General features: G+C 38.5%; 1 protein-coding gene and 1 long non-coding RNA gene across 6 annotated transcripts in view; one reads left to right on the plus strand and one right to left on the minus strand.

The window, feature by feature from the left end:
• Nucleotides 1-21,344, minus strand: part of EYS (EGF-like photoreceptor maintenance factor) — a 765,120-nt gene that overhangs the window by 648,214 nt on the left and 95,562 nt on the right. The window lies entirely within an intron of this gene.
• LOC117676871 (uncharacterized) overlaps nucleotides 1-21,344 on the plus strand; it is a 192,384-nt gene that overhangs the window by 168,061 nt on the left and 2,979 nt on the right. For 4 of the 5 annotated variants that reach the window (XR_015731358.1, XR_015731359.1, XR_015731356.1 and 1 more), the window contains one exon: nucleotides 4,187-4,358. This is a non-coding gene — a long non-coding RNA (uncharacterized LOC117676871). Of the gene's footprint in view, nucleotides 1-4,186; nucleotides 4,359-5,148; nucleotides 5,391-21,344 lie in introns of those variants that run through there. The other variant, XR_015731357.1, reaches the window with a different exon arrangement.

Here is a 21,344-nt window from a genome sequence, read left to right on the forward strand (position 1 = left end):
TGTCTCAAAACTGCGTGTCAGGAAAGCAATGAAGTATTAACCTAAGTCTGGCTTCAGAAAATCACACTGTGAAGTGCTGAAAGAGAATTTATATACGTGACACTGGCCAGACTGTCTCTTGTTCGGGAAATCATAAAGCCTCTGTTCAGTGTAGAAATTCAAATTAAAGCATCCTCAACAGAATAGCTGTCTAGTGTTACATGGATGCATCCAGTTTTGTTGCACTTGACTAAGTAACCAGTATCATTATCAGCTGCTCATTTTATTAGGAACCTGTCTTTCTATAACTGGAGACTATTATCCATACCCTGAACTCTTGGAAAATACAGTGCTACATGTTCACCTTCTTATGTGAATTTTCCTTTGATGCTCTTGAAGTGTCTCATTCTATTCTTCATTTCAAAATTAATAATTCCCAGTTATTTCGGTCTTTTGCTGAAGTACTCTAGTTTCTGTTTTTTAAAACAGACTTCCATTATCCTGGTCTGTATTGTTCTTTGCAGATGAATATCCCTAAATCAAGGCAAAGTCCAACTAATGTAGAACAAAATGGAGATAGTACTATTTATGTATTTGTATCCTGCCTTTGTTGCTTTTACAAATACTGTAACTCAAGGTGAGTTGGGCTGAGAGAGAGCGAGTCACCGAAAATCACCCAGCTGGCTTTCATGGCTAAGGCAGAACTAGAATTCACAATTTCTTGGTTCTCTAATTTGGTGGATCAAAGTGGCTAATTCCTTTTTTTCCTTTGTAGACTTGGACAGTTTTAAGTGCACAATTAATGACAACAGCAGAAGAAATACTGTCCAACTGACATGGTAGTAGCAGTGGTGGGTTGCTACCAGTTCTCCCCGGTTCTTTCGAACCGGTAGTGGAAATTTTGAGTAGTTCGGAGAATCGGTAAATACTACCTCTGCCTGGCCCCGCCCCCAATCTATTTGCAGCCTTCCAAGTCCCAGCTGATCAGGCTAGAAGGAAAAAAATCAGGGCTCACTTGACAAAGAAGAGAAAAAAAAAACCCAAGATACCTTAGCTTTAAATTGAGAAACCAAGAAGCCTCCCAACTGATCGGCTAGAACCGATCTGCTCCTTGTAAACCGCTCAGTGGTGGTAAATTGGCAATTGAGGCCAAGCTGCCTGAAAGTGGTTTCCGATGCTCTTGGTGGTGGTAGAGCGGCAAAAAACTGTTTAAACTCTTGCCGCAGCGCTTCAAAGGGCCACCCTACAGCTGATCAGCGGTAAAAGGCAGTGTGGTGGTAGACCAGTGCGCTCCAAAAACAAATGGGTAGACCGGTACGGCTCTGCAAGCAGTTAAAAGCCTGGTAGACCAGTACCTCTGCTCAATCCTAAAGAATTGTTTGTCACATGACCATCAAACCATGCTCACAAAATAAGCCACGCCCACAGAACTGACAGTAAACAATTTTAGAACCCACCCCTGGGTAGTAGGTAGTAGGACAATAACAGAGATTGCTGTTTCTTATTTGTACAGGTAGTCCTCAACTTACAGCAGTTTGTTTAGTGACTGTTCAAAGTTACAACGGCTCTGAAAAATGTGACTTACGACCATTTTTCAAAGTTACAACCTTTGCAGCATCCCCATAATCATGTGATCAAAATTCAGACGCTTAACAACTGGTTCATATTTATAACCATTGCTGTGTCCGAAGGTCATATGATCACTTTTTGTGACCTTCTGACAAGCAAAATCAATGGAGAAGCCAGATTCATTTAACAACTAGGTTACTAATTTATCAACTGCAGGGATTCACTTAACAACTGTGGAAAGAAAGATTGTAAAATGGAGCAAAATTTACTTAACAAATGTCTCACTTAACAACAGACATTTTGGGCTCAGCTGTGGTTGTAAGTTGAGAACTATCTTTATTTTATACTTTCTAAGATCATTTGGGTATTGAAGCATTTTTGGTGCTGCATTACTTGCACAATTGACTATGTATGTATGTATTCTCACACCTGAAGGCTGCCTGCAAATTTTGTCTGGTTCCATTTAGTCATAAAAGAGAGTGCCTCTCATTTAAATAGATGTTTTCTGCAACTTCCATATTAACAGTCTGCCCAAATGTTGTACATCGGCTTTAAGCTTCTGTTTTATGATTATAGCTACAGCTATTTATTTTCATTAATTGTTTTTAACTGTTGTTTTGCATTACGATTATGTTTTATATTTTAAACCCTAAAGCGTTTAAAGTATTCCTTTATGTCATCCCAACAGCTACCACTTTTGTTACCAAGGTAACATAAGACATTTTGATAGCTGGAGCAGAAAATTAAAGTGGTAAACCCACTGTCAAGCTAGACATAGAATAAATTTAATCAGTGCTGTCCAACCAACTTGACCAGTGTACTTAAATCAAAATAGAAAGCAGCACTCCTGGAAAACGAATACCGCAAGTCTCCAGCACTTTTGTTGTTTGAGGTGATCCTGCTTGCAGTCTGCATTATTAAGTATGGTGAATGATGGATGGGAGAAACGCCATACTCTTAACAGTCTACAGTGTCAATGTGAATGATTGACAGATAATTATGGGGCAGCCACAGAGAAGGCCCTCCCCCACGGGCCCGCCAGCCAGCATTGTTTAGCTGACGGGACCCTGAGGAGACCAACTCTGTGGGATTTTACCGGTCACTGGGAGCTATGCGGTAGAAGGCGATCTCGAAGATACCCTGGCCCTGAGCCATGTAGGGCTTTAAAGGTAATAACCAACACCTTGAATTGTGACCGGAGACCAATAGGGAGCCAATGCAACTTGCGGAGAATTGGTGTAATGTGGGTGTACCTAGGTGCATCCACGACAGCTCTCGCGGCTGCTTTCTGGACCAACTGTAGTCTCCGAACACTTTTCAAGGGTAGCCCCATGTAGAGTGCGTTGCAATAATCTAACCGTCAGGTGACAACATCCCCCAAACTCCGAGGCTTGAAGTTCCTCAAAGTTCCATTTTATTAGAGATGTCATATTTGCACATCTGGGAAAACCTGAATCTGAAAGCTTCCAGGTTTCCCCACCCAAAGGAAAGATCAAGTCCCTGCCCAACACCCACATGTCCATCACATGGTCCAATCCAAGCACCGTCCCAACTGGAGATGTCTCCCAGTTCCAGCCTTCTAGGTGCAGGGCAAGATGTCTTTGACTTTCTGAGAAAGGAATGTTATTATGACTATATAACATTCCTGCTCCATACTATCCTCCTTACCAGTTTCCCACAGTAGTAAATGTGGCAGGCCTGAAGATCCAACGCAAAAGATGGCTTCCAGACCTGACAGTAGGAAGATTTGCTCTAAAACAGGGGTGTCAAACTCGTATTGTCACTTTGTTGTCACATGACCTATCGTGACTTTTTTCCTCTTTGTTAAAATGGGGGTCGGCGTGGTCAGTGTGTGACACATCTGGCCTGTGGGCTATGAGTTTGATACCCCTGCTCTAAAGCATTTATCATTTTAAGAAAGAAAGAGGGTGGGGAGAGAATCTATTGTACTGTTTTGGCATCTTTTATTACCTACCTCCTTGTTTCTTCATATATTTGTAACTTCTAATATATTGCATCATGTTCTTATCTCCTGTATGTTTGACATGTCCTCTCAAGGGGGAAAAGAAAATCACTGCAATGGCTCGAATAAAACAATGGTTTTCAAATAGGTTATTTTTATTCATGGAGAAAAAGAGAATTGCCTTTTGATTTTTCAACTGCTGGGCTAAGCGCAGTCTTTAGATTTTCCATTTGAAGGTATGAATGTTTTAAGTTAAAGGCTGGTTTTGAATGGCTGGTTCTTAAAAAAAAAAATTCTTTCCTACCTTTTATCTTTAGTAAACAAAGTGATTGCTGTCAGTGGGAAGAAATATTGAACAGCTGGAATGAGACTTTCATTATCCCCTATTATGAGATGAAATCTCGCATTTTAAAAATGGCAGTTCCCACTGGTGACTTGTAATACAGAGGAAAGCGACAGACAGACAGACAGACAGACAGATGACAGATAGGTGATATATTGATAGTAGTTAAAGATAGAAATGATAGATAAATAAATGATAGGTGATAGGTAGATATTGGTAGATGATAGACAGAGATAGAGATAGAGAGATAAAGAGAGGGGGGATGGATGGATGGATGGATGGATGGATGGCCATTTTCTTACTGAAGAAACTATTCTCTTTCTTTCAAACAGCCATATTCCAGATACAGAATTTGGGTCTTCATAAACAGAAGAGTTCCTTCTCTTCACAAAAGTCAGCAGATGTATTCTAGTCTAAAGTATGTTGCTGGAATATGTGGAGAAAATGACTTTTAAAAGTAGGAGAAAACATTATGTTCCCCACCTTGAGCTCCAGTACCATACGGTAAGTATGGCAGTATTATTTACTAACTTTAGTCCATCCAACCTCCTAGATAACATATGAAGAGTCTACCAAAGAACTTAGCCCTTCCATATCACTATTAATGGATTCAGACCCAGCCTCCAGTGACTGACTTTTGAAGTTTTGAACTTAAAAAAGACCCATAGATGGGTCTGAATAACACCACATCTCTAATTAACAACTAAAGCAATATAGCTATAATGAATGCATATCATTGGCAATGCCTTTGCTCTGACCATGCTGGGATCATGATCAAATACAATAACTAGTATAGAACTCCAATAGAAGAGATATGTAGCTCCTTGTAGGAAACGATCAGGCTAAGCCCAAGGGCAGGATCAAACACATAATCTACCGCTGAAAGAGACCTAAGTTCAGCCCCACCTTGAAGTCCAGTGACTCATTTTTTTTTTTAAGTGATGCCAGATAAGTGACTCTTATCTGGCACCAATTTGCCTTGACCTTTGGTAGATCAGATTCTTGTCTATAGGTTGCATTGCATTGAATAAACTTGCAGTGCTTTTGGAGTCTATCCTGGCTCCTGGTTTCCCACACCTGATACTTCCCAGTCATAGACCTGGTTGGAACAGATCGCATTGGGAACACCAGTGTCACAATCCATGGCTATAATTTATAGATTAAAGCTGGACATAAAGTAGACAAGTCTTTATGATCTCTGAAACTCTGGTCCAGTGACCCTACCACCACATATTTATTTATTTATTTATCATTTGGTCAATTTATTAGTCCCCGGAATATGCTTTGTCTCCAGTTTCCCAAACAACATTGGCCCTGAAGCCATAAACATCATGCCAAACCCCAGTCCTGCTATGCCTTTCCTGTGAAGTAACCAAGCAACTGACCAGGAACTGGATTGGACAGCGTGACCAGTGATTTGGGCGAAAGGGGAAACTTTTACTTTTTAATTAGGTAAAAGCCGCAGGAACTTTAGAGTCAGCTTTCACCAGTTGTGCCATGATGTATGATGTTTCCAGTAAACTGTTCTTTGGGGAACTTGCCTGCCTCAGAGTTCTCCTTTCTATGGGTACATTACTTGGAACGCTGACACTCCTTATGAGTCAGCTGAGTCCTCCTTCTTGGTACATGCTATACAGTGGTGATTTTTTTTTACTACCGGTTCTGTGGACGTGGCTTGGTGGACGTGATGTGGTGTGGCTTGGTGGACATGGCAGGGGAAGGATACTGCAAAATCCCCAATCCCACCCCACTCTGGGGTCAGCCGGAGGTGGTATTTGCCGGTTCTCCAAACTACTCAAAATTTCCACTACCGGTTCTCCGAACTGCTCAAAATTTCTGCTACCAGTTCTCCAGAACCTGTCAGAACCTGTTGGATTTCATCCCTGAATGCTATAGTTTAATCTCAAGACCCCACCTTCAATAGCTTTTATAGCTCTCGCTGATGAGAAAGTCTGGTAAGTCTACAGTAAGTGGGAGGATTTGTCAGTCCACAGTTATCAGACTAAGAAGATATTTTAATTAACAATTTTGGAGTTACAATATCAGGGTTTTTTTTTGTTTGTTTGTTTATTCACTTAAACGATGTTTCAGTTACAAAGGGGTTTCTGATTTTAGCTTAGCTCTTCTGTTATTATCTTATTTTCTTGGCTTTTAGTAGTGAAAATAATTGGTATCCTGCCTCTTAGCTCAGTCAAAACTTAGAATGTATGAAGTCTTTGAATAATTTGTGTCATTCATGAAAGTTTACTGAACCTCATTAGGAAGGGCCTCTTCTACTTTATGGTCTGTAACAAAATGTCACCCAAGATGCTCCATTATTAAAGGCCTTGCTCAGATTCATATGCAGAAGTCCAGCCTCATCAGTTTACCAGACTAAATTTGGCAAAACATCATTTATCCAAGTGATTTTTTTTTTTAGAAAACATGAAAGAAGCTGTCCAGGACTGGGTAGGACCTTAGCTTATCATAGAACATAGAGTACAGAATCATAAGTCTGGAAGGGACCTCATAGGTCTTCTAATCCAACCCCCTGCTCAAGGCAGGAGCATTATATCATCCCATCATCAAATGGTTGTCCAGTCTATTCTTGAAAATCTCCAATGGTGAAACACCCACAACTCTAGAAGAAAAGCTGTTCTATTGATCAATGGTTCTCATTGTCAGAAAATTTCTCTTTACATCTAAATGGAATCTTTTTTTAACGAGCTTCCTCCCATTACTTCTTGTCCAGTCCTTTGGTGCCCTAGAGAATAAGTTAATCCCCTCTTCTTTGTGACAGTCCCTCAAGTATCAGAACAGCATTTCCCAACCTTTCCACATTGGCAGACCAGCATGGGGGGAAGGGGAAGAAGAGGGAGAAGAGGGGATGGGTTTGTGTGAGGGGCAGGTGCGTGTGTGCATGTGCCCAGCTTCATTTGTATGAGTGGCAGGCATATGCCGATTGGGGATGTGAGTGCCAGTGCCCGCAGTTTGAATAAGTGGGGCTGCAAGTGCCGGCCCGCCACTGTGAATAAGTCACAGCCCGTAGATTGGGGATCCCTGTACTAGAAGACAGTGATCATGTTCCCTCTAATCCTTTTCTTTTCTCATCATGTGGGATTAAGATAATTTTTAGACTATAAAGCTGTGGATGAATAATAGATGGGATTATTGTTAGAAAGAAGAAGAAAAAACAGCTTTGAAAGAAACTACACCTGTTGGAGAATATCCAGTTTAAAATGTTATTTTTTAAAAAAACAGGAATGAAAAAATGAAAATATTCAAGTCATTGTAATAAGTTATGCAACTCATAACAGGGTGTTTCAGTTGTTAAAGTTTCCATGGTGACCTCATTCACATCTCTAAAAACCTGTCTGGCTAATTTCAGAAATACTTCATTAAATAATGTCATATTACGTTATGTGCACAATAGAAAGATATCCAATGGAATTAATACATGTAAAAGTTGTGGGATAACAGCTGCCAGAAAAGACGGGTGTTTTCTCTCCTGAAGCCACATAACGTTGAGAATCCTTTACTGTAAACTCTGAAGGATTTGTGATATACAATTAGGATTGCATGTCATTCGATTCTTTGTCCCTCAAATCAAATCAAACCAGATCAGAGCAAATCTTTATTACATTTCATAAACCAGCATAGTTTGTTCCTTCAACTTTCTGAAGTTACTAAAACCAATTTCAAGGTGCATGACCTTTGCCAACAGTATTGCATTAAACCATGCAATTATCTGTTAATGGGGATGACATAAATGACCATAAAACTAAATAATATATTACCAAAAACAGCACAATCCAAATTAAATAATAAACATAAAGTATAAACATAAACATAAATCAGGAAGGATAGATTACTCTCTCTCTCTCCCTCTCTCTCTCTCTCCCTCTCTCTCTCTCACTCACTCTCACACACACACATCTCTCATCTATCTCTAATCTACCTATATTAAGAAATGTAGCTGAGAAGTTATAAATAAACTTAAATGCAAAGAAAAAGAGGGAGAGATGAAATGGGAATCCATTCTCGAGCTCCTAAAGACCTTCTTGTATAGATGTTAACCTGAGTCTCTTAGCAGGACTTCCTCATACACTTAACCCCTTATGAAGAACTTGACCAGTTTTGGAAGATGACTATCAGATGTGACTTGGCTAGATTAGGAGTTCTATTGCAAATAATAAAGAAGTTTCTAGGTCAACATTTAATTGCTAATAACAGAGGAAGACATTCAGACTCTTCATATACATGGCATGGATCCAGGTATCTGAGAAACCACCTTTCCTCAATGGGATCAGCCTTTCCGCTTTTCTGACAGAACGGACTGACTGTCAATATCACCAGCCAAGAAATTTTGGCTGGCAGGGTCCAGGAGAAGAACCTTTTCTATTATGCCCCCCACCACCCACCCCCGCTCTCTAAAATATCTTACCCCTAGAGGTGAGATCTCTTCTGGCCTTAAAACTTAGCTATGCTGTTGACATGAGAACCTGAAGGAGAAGCTGTAGACTGGTGGTGGCTGGTGCAGTAACACAGGAGGGGCCACCACTATCCCACTCCAACCCCCTTTTCTGAGTTTGTTCTTAATATTTTCTAATTTTAATCTGTTTTTATATTTATAATTGTTTTCATATCTGAATGTTTTATTATATTGTGTGATGACCCGGGGCGTGGCACGAAGGCAACACAACCAGAGAACTGGTAAGAATCCCTTTATTGGCACCAACTCTGCCCCCAACGTCCCTTTTGTGGCCTGGAGAAAAGCTCTCCCAAAAACCTGAAGATAATTCAGTCCCAACGCTGTATACAGAATGACTGCAATCAATCACTCCAGCAGGAAAAGATAAAGAGTTCCAGATGGGAAGAATAATCCCTGCAAGACAAGCTAGGCACACAGTAGCATGTCAGTAATTCACACAATCAGGAGGGAATGCCAGGAATGCAGGCCACAACTCTCAGCACCAGATTAATTCAGCATTTGTTCCCGACAAATGCCCCTCCCAACTGCCTCTCTTTTAAACTCCATCCCCAGGTGTGCCTTGTGAAGGGAATTGGGGCCATTTCCTTCCTCGTAAGCCACACAACCCACGTTGCTCTCTTCCACATTCTTCCCTGTGTGCTCTAGGATGAGGATGGGGTGGGCCTTGGTCTTCATTAGAATCCTCCCTTGTTCTACCTCTCCCCTGCTTTGCCCAGCCTGACTTTGCCCTTTCCCAGTTTTCTCCACAGCCAACGGAGCCACTTTCTCGCTCTCTGTCAGCTGTTCGTCTTTCATCTCAGAGTCAGACTCCGACAGGGGCATGAAATTTTGTAAGTCTCCCAGAGTTGCCTTGAACTGCAAGATGGGTGGCATATAAATGTAAACAAACAAACAAACAAACAAATATTTGCATTATTCGGGGTCTTTTTCTCCTATCTTTCTAAGCTAGTGAGTGCTTAGCCAGCCTTGGGAGACATTATGTTTTCAGAAAGATGCTTTTTAAGCATGGAAATGGCTAATTTTAGCCAGTTTCAGCTCTTACAATCAGTCCAAAAGAATCCTTACAGGCACAGATTTTAATGTGGTCATATAAACTCCCTTTATTTATCACCAACTTATATGTTACCATCTGCTCGACATTTTCTATATTTGGAAGTGCAGTTGTAACAGGACATGTTGCCTATAGGCATCCCAGTAGCAAGAGAAAAGTTCTAAAATGCATATGTTTCAAAAGGTTTCCACGTGGTTTACAGCCATCTGATCTGATTTGCTGCTTTGAAACAACTCCCCATTCGCAAACTTAATTCGCAAACTTCACCAACTCAACGCACTGCCCTTTAATAAATGTGTACTTCACAGTGCCCTAAAATATATTACATCTGAATTTCTCTGCGAACGAGAGAACATTAATGTATCAAAGTATGCACTTTTTCAAACTTTGTGATGCAGGTTGTAACTAAAAATATGTTGCAGCTAAAAATATGTATACAAAATGTTCCCATTAAACAAAAGTACAGACAAAAAGTGCATATAAATCAAGAAATTGCATTTGTTCTGGAAAATATCTCTGTTAGATAAGCTACCTATAAATGCATTATGTACAGGAAATATATATATATATATATAAAAGCCAAATACCACTCACGCATCATGAAATCTCCAGAACCATAAAGTCTACAAACTTGAAATTTGGCATGTATGTTCTTCTTGGCTTCTAGGTACTTGCTAAGAAAGGATTTTTCGAAATGACCATCAGATCATTAGTATTTCATATACAGTATTATATTCACATGCTCTGATGCTAAGGAGTTAGACATTCTACTCCCCCTCCCCACCTGAAAGGAACTCTGTCCCAACTGCCAGTTGCTTTATTTTAACATGCTCTGATGCTACCCCATCGCTAAACCGGGTGTGGGCATGGCCAGCGCATGACTCATCCGGCCTGCGGGTTGGGACATTCTACTCCCCCTCCCCCTCTGTTCCAATTGCCAGTTACCTTATATTAACACACTCTGATGCTACAGAGTTACACATTTTACATTAAGTTTCAGGCTTAGTGCGTCAATTTAGCAAACCCGAGCACATAATTTTATAGCGAAGCACAGGCATCCAGCTAGTACATAATAAAAGGTTAGTAAGACCACACTTAGAATGTTCCATCCAGTTTTGGTCACCATATTATAAAAAAGATGTTGAGTCTCTGGAAAAGTGCAGAAAAGAACAACAAAGATGATTTGGAGCCTGGAGGCTAAAACATATGAAGAACAGTTGAAGGAATTGGGTATGTCTAGTCTAGTGAAAAGAAGGACTAGCAGTGTTCCAATATCTAAGGGGCTGACACAAACAAGAGGGGTTCAACCTATTTTGCAAACCATCTGAGAGCAGAACAAGAAGCAATGGATGGTAACTAATCAAGGAGAGAAGCAACCTAGAACTATTTTTTTGCCCCCTAACAGTGAGAACAATTAACCAGTGGACTGACTTGTCTCCAGAGGTTGTAGGTGCTCCATCACTGAAGTCTTTTAAGAAGAGACTGGACAGCCACTTGTTGAAAATGGTATAGGGTTATCTGAGCAGGGGGTAGGACTAGAAGACACCCAAGGGTCCCTTTCAACTTGGTTATTCTGAATTGTCTTACATACATGCAAAATTGATGGAAGTTCATGTGAAAAAAAACCCAACAACTTGGCAAGGCTGAGAAAATAAGTAAATCCAAACTTGAGAGATCTGCCCATCCTACATCTGAGAAGAAAATTTTGATTGATGGCAAGCGTAGTAGAATGCTTAGAGGTAGTGCAGAATAAATTAGGAGCAGACATTCTTTCCAGTTCTCAACCAGGGAATTTCAATGGGTGACCTTGGGTCAGTTAAAAAGTTCTCTCAACCAAACCTTCTTTATAGGACTGTTGTGATGCTAAAACATTGGAGGGAGTCCTATGGATTACATCTTGAACTCAATGAGAGATGGGCTAAAATACAGCATTTTCACACCTACTTATAATGTCCCAAATGTTTGGATGATAGAATGATTATAAGGGAGTTTAAACATAAAAGAAACAAGAATTGTGAGATGTGGAATAAATGTGTTGCAGACCTTGCGTCAGAGAAAATCAAAGGCAGAAAAGAATTTCTAATTTTGAGTAGTGAAAGAACAAGAAATAATAAGACAATATACATGCCTCTGTAGATTTAGCAAGACACATGTGCGTTCTTAGAGATCAGACAAATAAGAGACTATAGAAGCAAGAGATGCAGGATAAGAAAGTATAAGTAATTATTTCCATTAAGTAAAAGAAAGCATAGGTAATCCCTGATTTACAACCGGTTGCTTAACAATGGTTCAAAGTTACAACAGCGTCACAAAAAGTGACTTATAACCTGTTCTAGCTATCCTGAGCCCCCTGCAGTCACATGATCATGCTTGATAACAGCTCTGTCAGATTTGCTGCAATTTAAGCCTCTAAATAGAAATGATCCTTGGCTCCATTTGTTGAGAAGGTATAGTTTTCTTAGAAGTCAAGTGTATTGCAGTATTGCAAAGCCAGAACTGATAATCATGCTCCCAAATCCCAAAGTTCTACTTTTTCCTCCCTTAACTGTTTCTCATTGCCCACCTCAGTGTAATCAATTAGGTTCAGGCAAAATATTTTCATAATGGTCAATCCAAGTGCAATTTGGTGTGCGGCTCCCTTCTTCTTCCAGCTGGGTGACCTCGAGGCAGTGTCTCAAGAAGGTACAGTGCTTACTTTTGTTTTCCCAAGTATTCCTCCTTTCATTTCCTCACCCTACCATCTGTCATCACATAGCAATGAAGCACAAGCAAGCATAAGGTGGCAGCTGACATTAACATTTACAACATTGTGGTCAAATTATTGAGATTTGTTACCTTTCCAGTCAGCTTCTCACAAAGCTGATTGGTGAAACCAGATTCACTTAACAAATATGCAGTTAACTTAACAACTGCATTGATTGCTTAATGACTGTGATAGAATTGGGTCCAGACACATGTTGACTTGTTTAATACTATGTTGCTTAGCTACCAAAATTTTGGTCACAATTGGGGTCGTAAATCAATACCTGTAATATTTCTGAACTTATTAAAGTGACTTGAAAAACCAGTATATGCTGTGCTTTTCTCCAATACAAAGCACTTTCACATTCATTAATTAAATGTGAATCATAGTGAATCCTGATATATTTATTGTACATTAGATGGTATTTTTTTCTCTTCATGAGCTCTCTTAGACATCTTTGCTAAAAGACAGCAAATAGATCACTTTCTATTATTATTTACATAGAAACATCTCAAAATTCCTAAAGTATTTAGGTCATCACCATTAAACAAGAATTGCAATGTGTTTCACTACAGTTGATTGAAGAAACTACAATCAATGGTGTTTCCATAGTATTCAAAGGCGGAAATAAATGAATCACATTTTTAGGGTGAAGTGCAAATCTAAATTGATTCAATCTGTGAGGGTCATCACTTGCTGTTGACAATTTAAATGAGAAAGGAAAAGATAAGCATCTTATCTTTATCATGCCTGCGTTCTAACAGCACAATCTAACACACAATGCACACTTGGAATTTAGCTCATGAACACATTTTGAGCCATTTGATATGATTTTGACCATTATTACAGTTTTGGTGTATATGATCTTTTCTACGCTAAAGTCCTATTATACAAACCAAAATCAAATTTATCTTGTACATTTCTACAATATATGTAATATATATCTAAATAAATAAAATACCTAAATAAAGGTATGGTCTTTCTTAAATTCCTTCCCAGGATACTTAAATAATTTCCTCCCTCCCTTGTAGTTGCTAAATACAAGTGGGGGGATTATATTGTCTGGACAAGTTACACTCAATAAAGCATTTCTTTGAGAAAACCAAAAGTCTCAGAGTTGCTGGATTGGTAGGTTCGTTACTCAAAACCTTGACAGCTGTTTATGGGCTCACTTAGTAATCTAGGCTAAAATGTTAAGATACTGTGTCTTTCTGCTCAACCAGGATCAGGGAAGTTGTAGTTCCCAACACGGCAATTATGGGTTTCATTTTATCATCAGAAGGCCTCCTGCAGCCTTCCTAGAAGGTTGGGAGGCAGAATTATAATCTCCAATCCTTTAAATGTTACCATTCCTTGCAAAGAAATCATTGTTTTTTTTTTCAAGTAACAATAATTACCACTTCATTTACCACTTCAGATGAAATCCACACTAAATGAATCACGTTGTATCTTACTATGATTTCAAAAGCAGAGGGCTCTCTTAAATTGTTAATTTGGTCAGAGGAAAAGTTGGCCTGCCATATAAATTATTACATTCAAACTACTCTCTAATTAATTTGGGGGATTTTGAATGCAAATTCCTAGTTGCTCCTGTATCAATCTGGTATGAATAATTTAATGTGATTCATGGGTTTCAGAATATATACCGTTACTTCTTTGTATCCAGTTATTCCAGTAATATTGCTTTTATTTTTAAGCAATTTTCCGTACAGAAACTTGATTTAAATAACACTAAGCCCTAACATATGTTTAATTTACATTTTTTTTCCTGAACAGACATAGATTTTGAGAAAGGCCCCTAACAAGGAATAATTGATAGTAGTGGAATCCATTAACTCCTGCTATTAATACTGTATTTAAGTCGGCTTAGGTGAATCGCAATATTTTACAGTAAATAACTGGGGAGAGATTTGTTTTGCACCCTATTTCCAATTTGAGTTGCACTTCCTTATTTCTGATACTTTTTAACACAATGTAGTGACATCACATTCCTGTGATGTTTTTATCCACGGCATCCCTCAAGTTATTTTCATTAGATAACTGGAGAGAGAGAGAGAGAGAGAGAGAGAGAGAGAGAGAGAGAGAGAGAGAGAGAGAGAGAGAGAGAGAGAGAGAGAGAGAGAGAGAGAGAGAGAGAGAGAGAGAGAGAGAGAGAGAGAGAGAGAGAGAGAGAGAGAGAGAGAGAGATGTAGAGAACCAATACTGAATTTCCTTCCTTCCCCTTCTCCCTTTCTTTAAATGTCATGTCTGACCCTCGACCAGGGTCTTTGCACAATTTCAAATTGTGCAACAGTTGTGTCTGTTCTTATACTGTGGAGCCTTGCTCATGGTCACTCATGCCCTCACAACCTTTGGAGAAGGTTAGTAGTTAAGGTGCTGGTCTAGAAACTAGAGATTATGAGTTCTAACCCTACCTCAGGCATGAAAGCCAGATGGGTGACTTTGGGCCAGTCATTGTCTCTCACTCCAACTCATCTCACAGGGTTATCGTTGTGGGGGAAATCAGAGAAGGAAATTAATCATGTTTGTGGCCTTGAGTTATTTGTAAAAATGATAAAGGTGGGGTATAATTAAATAAAATAAAATAAACATATTTTGCATGGGGTTGCCCTTGAAGGATGTTTCAACTGGTGTAGAATGTGGTGGTACAGGAAATTAATAATGTTGGTTATTTAGTATATGTAACATCAGTATTTCAGGAGCTGCATTGGTTTTCATTATACTGCCATGTGCAGTCAAGTTGCTGGTAGCTATCTTTTAAGCCCTTCTTGACTTCTAACTGACTTCTTTGCAAGACTCTCTCACCAATTGTTTCTACTGATCCTACCGAGTTTGACAGTACACAGCAGGAGAGCCTTTTCTGCAACAGCATCTGTCCTGTGGAACATCTTTCCACCTGAAATTGGACTGGTCCCAATCCTTGTTGGCCTTTTATAAACCCCTGAAAACTTGGTTTTGTTCCTAGACTTAGGCTGAACAATTTTGAATAGACCTATCTCTTCACTTTGCTTATTACTCTTTCTTATGGTGCTCAGCTGCTGTGAGGTTGGTTGGTTTGTTTGTTTGTTTTTTGGTATTGTAAAGGTAGTCCTTGACTCATGACCACAATTGAGCTGAAAATTTCTGTGGCTAAGTGACACATTTGTTAAGTGAATTTTGCCCCATTTTACGACCTTTCCTGCCACAATTGTAAAGTGAATCACTGCAACTGTAACGTTAGTAACACAATTGCTAAGTGAATCTGGCTTCTCCATGAACTTTGCTTGTCAGAACTTTGCAAAAGTGGACCACATGACCCTGGGACACTGCAACCATCATCAATAGGAGTCAGTTGACAAGTGTCTGAATTTTGATCACATGACCGTGGGGTCATGCTGTAAGTGTTAAAAATGGCCATAAATCACTTTTTCAGTGTCGTTGTAACTTCGAATGGTCACTAAATGAACTCTTATAAATTGAGGACTACCTGTATATTTTATATTGTGCATTTTATGTATTTTATTTTAAGTCACCTAGCGTTTCATATGTGAGGTGGACAGCTCTACAAATCAAATAAATAAAGGCATAATAATAAAAAAAAAAACCTCAAATCTTAGGTGACTAACTCTAGTCAGTTCCATCTTATGTGTTACTCTTACATTGTTATAATCCATTTTACTGAGATTGCTGGGAAGGATAGGAGGCGGGGAAAGGACAAAATAAAGGGAAAAAGACAAAAATGCAGCCTCAGGATTGATGCCCCATCCCTCAGAACATTTATACAGAAGTGCAGCTTCGTTCATGCTGCTGTAACTGCCATTCTGACATCCCTCACAGATGCTGCTAGAAGAATTGCATAGTTCTGGTCACTTCTTTTTGGTCTTTTTACATATAGTCATGATGCAGACACAACACTTCAGCTGAAATCTTGGGAACATTTAGAGGAAAGTAAATCTTATATTCCACAGAAGATTTTTTTTTTTTTTTTACTGAGGAAATATGCATAGGATTGTGCCATTAATAAATTTCCTTCTTACCAAAAATAATAGAAACAGAGATTAGCTTTCCTGAGCGTACCACTTATGTCTCCTGAGAGCCGGCATCCTTTCTAGAATGCTGAGCATGTCAGCTCTGAAAAAGACCTTTCGTTAGTACGTTTTAAAAGTGTTCCCTTGTGCAAGATTGCTCGTGGTTCCAAATACCACTAAAATCTATTTAAATGACATGTCTCATTACTGGATGCAAAACCTTGGTCATAAAATTTTTATCTCCAGCCAAGAGAACGCTTGGCCTACCGGGACTTTGCATTTCGACATACAGCCATGTCTGATTGACATATTCATTCTCCTCCCCTCACCCCGAGTTCTGCAGATCTTTATATTTTTTTGCTTGAGGTTTCTGCAAAAGAAGTTAAAATTATCATATAAGTATAGAGGAGTGCTTTTTGGAACATCGTCGGAATAGTGTTGTTTTGCTATGCCTGAGTTTTTCCCCCTCCCTGAATTTAGAGCAACAGAAAAAGGGTTCCCTTGCAAGGGCTAATTGTAGACAACTCACAGTTTTTTACTTAGGAAACTAAACATACAAAGTTGATTTAATTTGTTCCCATAATATAGTGACAAGCTATAACACAGTTTGTTTCAATTTGGCTTAGCACATAATGCGAACCCAGGCAATGCAGTTTGCAAATGTAGACCTGCTAAATTTGGCCTAATACTTTTCAGTGTGCTTAATTGAATCACGATTTAGCCAGCTTTTTCATCCCCGCCCGCCCCATAACACATGGAGAACTTCAACCAAAATAAAAACTTTACTACAAATAAGTGTGATGACAGGTATTTTTTTTCAACAGACCGTAGTAACCTAATTCACTCATCACACTATTAACTAGACTCTTCCTGCCAATCCTTAATCTATCGTAATCCAAATTGAATAAACTTAAATCGAAATCAGATCTAAGTCACGAAGGGATTTGAATAACAAATGGTACCTTTGCTTAAGGTTTCTTTCTTTTTAATTAGGCAAGACAATAGTCTTTTGGCTTTCTTTGTGCTCTGTTCAGAAGATGGTGAGAAAGGGAGTTAGTCCTGTCATTTTACAGCCTTACATTGACCTAAAATGTTTTCGGAGTAAAATACATTCAGGAATGGGCTGCTGGGAGTTTGGGAGAATCTTTAGCTAAGATTCTGTGCAGTTCGGAGAACCCCCAAATCCCACTCCTGGCAGGCCCTGCCCACCCCACCCCGCCCCTCCCAGGATTCTCCACGTGGCCCGTTTTGGATGCAGGTAAGTGCAGGGCGTGCCCGGAGGCTTGGGGAGGGTGAAAAAAGGGCCTACTGGAAGTTCAGGAAGGACCTCCAGAGCCTGGGGGCTGTTTTTGCCCTTCCAGAGGCTTAACCAAAGCTCCGGAGCCTGGGGAGAACAAAAAGCTCCTCCCCATGGTGCAGAAGGCTGACTAGGCCATGCCCACCATAGCCACACCCACCCAGAAACTGGGCAGAGAACCCCTTGCTAAAATTTTTGAAGCCCATCTCTGCTTACATTAAAGTGAATTAGAAACAGTGATACAATTTACATGTTCCTGGTGGCATTCTCTGGTGTTACTACATATTTCTGATAATTTTCCAGCAGAGATGCTGATCTTGCTCTTTTGGGAGTGGTGGGGGACCCAGAATGGCAGCAGATATGGCTGACCAAGATCTGGAAAGCCAATAAAAACTCTTCTTAGACCACCTATTGCTAGTTACCTCAAATGTGATGGGTGACAGAACATACATTGCAGCTGCCTATCATACTTCTGAAGTTTGTTTCAAAGTTGACACTGTCATTGACTATTTATTGAATAAATTATATATCAATATATCAATGATTAAAACATTTATATAACATCTTGAGTAGAAAAAGAACACTCCAGCAGTTCCACTGCTAAGGATTACATAATTCTGTCTAATTTATGGGTTCATTCATTCACTCATTCATATATTTGGATATATGGTGGTGATAGCGCAGTGGTTAGAATGCAGTATTGCAAGCTAACTCTGTCGACTGCCAGCAGTTTGATTCTGACTGGCTCAAGGTTGATTCAGCCTTCCATCCTTCCAAGGTCGGTAAAATGGGGACCCAGATTGTTGGGGACAATATGCCGACTCTGTTAACCACTTAGAGAGGGTTGTAAAAGCACTGTGAAGTGCTATTGCTATTCCTATACTGCTGTGTTCCACTTGACTCAAGGCAAGCTATACTACAGCAGTAGAGGAACACAAATATCAGTCTGATTAGATGCAAGTAGGCAAATTTTGTACATGTATGTGAGTAAGAGACAAAAAGACAGAAAGATCTTCTTCGGTACTGTTCGAAACTCTTGGTCTTAATAACAGACATGGTGATGAACTTTGGCAGCATAGAGGAGGTCTGCTTTGTTGGTTTTTGAAGAAGACATGAAAAATTGAATTCCTGCAGGAAAAGGCCCAACCTCTGAAGATAAAAGGTCCTTGTGTTAGTTAATTGAGGTGCAGAGAATTGCTTGACTGTCACAACACCTGCAGCAGGGAAACTACATTTTCTAAAAAGAAAAAGTATTTATAGAAAAACTCTGTAAGGAAAGATCGAGTAATACAGTCTCAGTGGAATTTTCCCAATTACAGCAAAGGCAAACGGAAGAAAGGTTTTTTTTAAAAAAAATACTAATACTGATCAATGCCTAAAAACAGAGTTAAAAAAAACAACAACCTTATGAGTCAATTTGCTGAAATGGCTGTATACAAATTTAGTAATAAACATTGTTTTTCTAGAAGGTAGCTAATTATTGAAATTCTTAATCCTGTTGGATTGCAGTTTGATTAAAGTACATGCACTTTAATTACATTATTAAGATAAGAGATTAAGTCACTAAAAATATAATGTTAAAATTATTAACTCAATCTGACATTTTAGGCCTGTTTACGTGGAAGTAATCCCAATCAGTTTTAATGGAAGATTCTTTAGAATAGCTACGTATGAACTATATTGAAAACAATATAATTTGTACTCTAAAATTTAATCAGAAGCATTATTTTGAACAGCAGAGGGCTCTCTTATTCTTCTAGTTAATGAAGTCTGTGCTGTTATATGACTATAATGAACTTGAGCTTTTTCGTTCCAAGAGTAAGAAGTAATTAAGTAGACATATATTGACAACTGCAAAGAGAAACTGAAATGGTAGGTTCAAACAAACCAATATGTGTTAAACAAATTTCCCATTCATTTTCTACAATCACACCCGAACGAAGTACTATCATTTTCTGAAGTTATACAGGATATTATAGTATTCTTACATTCGGTGAGAAAATCATCTCTCAGTTTTAGCGCAAATAAAGGACAATATGCTTTTTTCCACTGAAATGAATGTGATTTCAAAATTATTCCCTATCCACTCTCTGCCAAAATAAATAAATATAAACTAGCCAGGGATCAGTTTAGACATGTGTCCCTTCTCTTAATGCATATCATAAGAGCAATTTCTCAAATTTTATATTTAATAAATTGATTGTTTTAAATAATACAATGCTATATAAACTGCATAGATAGATAATAGGTAGGTAGGTAGGTAGGTAGGTAGATGAAGGATAGATAGATGATAGATAGATAGATAGATAGATAGATAGATAGATAGATAGATAGATAGATAGATAGATAGATATGTAAAGTGTATAGCTATAGTTACCAAATGTCTCCAGGTGAGATGGGAGGTATATAACATGAATGAATGAATGAATGAATGAATGAATGAATGAATGAATGAATGAATAGAAATTAATGAATTAAAAAAATTGTTGGAATCATCAGAAACTCTCAGATGCATCAAAGAGAAACTGATTAGAAAAAAAAAATGAACTTGTTACAATGAGCCAATAAATAATTGTATCTCTGCTTGAAGAAGAAACTCACTCATTCATTCACAAAAGAGGAGTGGCAATGTGAGACATTGCTGAAATACTAGATTAATGTCTTAAATCTCAAGAAAGCAATTCATTGTAATATTTAGATTTCATGCAAGCAACTGACAAAACAATGTGCTTATCCCCAAAATGTTACTCAGTAGGATGAGATGAGAAAATAATAATTACCTGAAGAAGGGCTATCAATAGATTCAAACTCAATGTAATTCACTCTAATCTTGATTGTAGGAAATATGACTTCTGCAATAAAGTAGTAAATGTCTGGAACACTCTACCTGATCCTGTTGGTAGTCTCTCTAACCCCCATACCTTTTACCTTAAACTGTCTACTGTGGACCTTTCACGTTTCTTAAGAGGTCCCTAAGGGGGCGTGCATAAGCGCACCAGCGTGCCTACCATCCCTGTCCTACTGTTCCCATTTATATGTACTCATTTTATGTGTTTATGGCTATGTTTTGCTTATTTATATCCTTTTATTTGTGCCAATTTTTTTTCATGTATCCATGTCTATGTCTATACTGTTTCTTGTTTCCTTGTACTTGTTGACAAACAAACAAACAAACAAATAAATAAATTAGAAAACCTAAACAAGTTAAGTCTAGAAGCATTTTAATCTGTGTACAGAATAATATAGCTATGCTGTTATTGTTAAACAATTTTTAACAAGACAATCCCTAATAGACACCTGAAAAATAATGTATTCAAGGCTATGCATTTGTCTCTCAAGTAAGTTTGATATCCAACTTTTGCAACAATCAATGATCCTCTGGATTCCTCTGCAGAAACTATAGGAAACCTTATGAAAATGTCAAAAATAATATAATCTCCTTTGGGTTATCTTCCAAATATTTTTTTGGGTCATAATTTTTACTTTTGGATTTGGGTTTTATGCAGGTTTAATGCATTATTCATTAGCTTGGCTTTCATATTGGAGATGATTTTTTAAAGTGGAAAACAGCTTAGTGTTTGAGCTTTGATTTTATTGCATCTGGTTTGACACATTTTTTAAAAAAATAAATCAGACTGCCACCATCTTCCCATAAACACTTAGGAAATCTTTATATCAGTATAAAACTATACAGTCCAATATTCATAAATATCGGTTCATCAGAAGATTCTTTAAAAATGGAGTGAAATATAGGTAGCTTAAACCAGTCCCAGCATTTATGTTTTGAAGAAGATTTGACATCTCACAACCCAGAGGCCACATGTAAACTGGGGGAAAAAAGAAAAATCCTAGGACAGCAGAAATGAGGCAGCTAAAACTCCATTTGATAAATGACCTTGTCAGTTATATTGCTTGCTTCTT

The sequence above is a fragment of the Pantherophis guttatus genome, chromosome 1, assembly GCF_059756535.1.
Source record: "Pantherophis guttatus breed Tessera chromosome 1, ASM5975653v1, whole genome shotgun sequence".
NCBI classification, from domain to species: Eukaryota; Metazoa; Chordata; class Lepidosauria; order Squamata; family Colubridae; genus Pantherophis; species Pantherophis guttatus.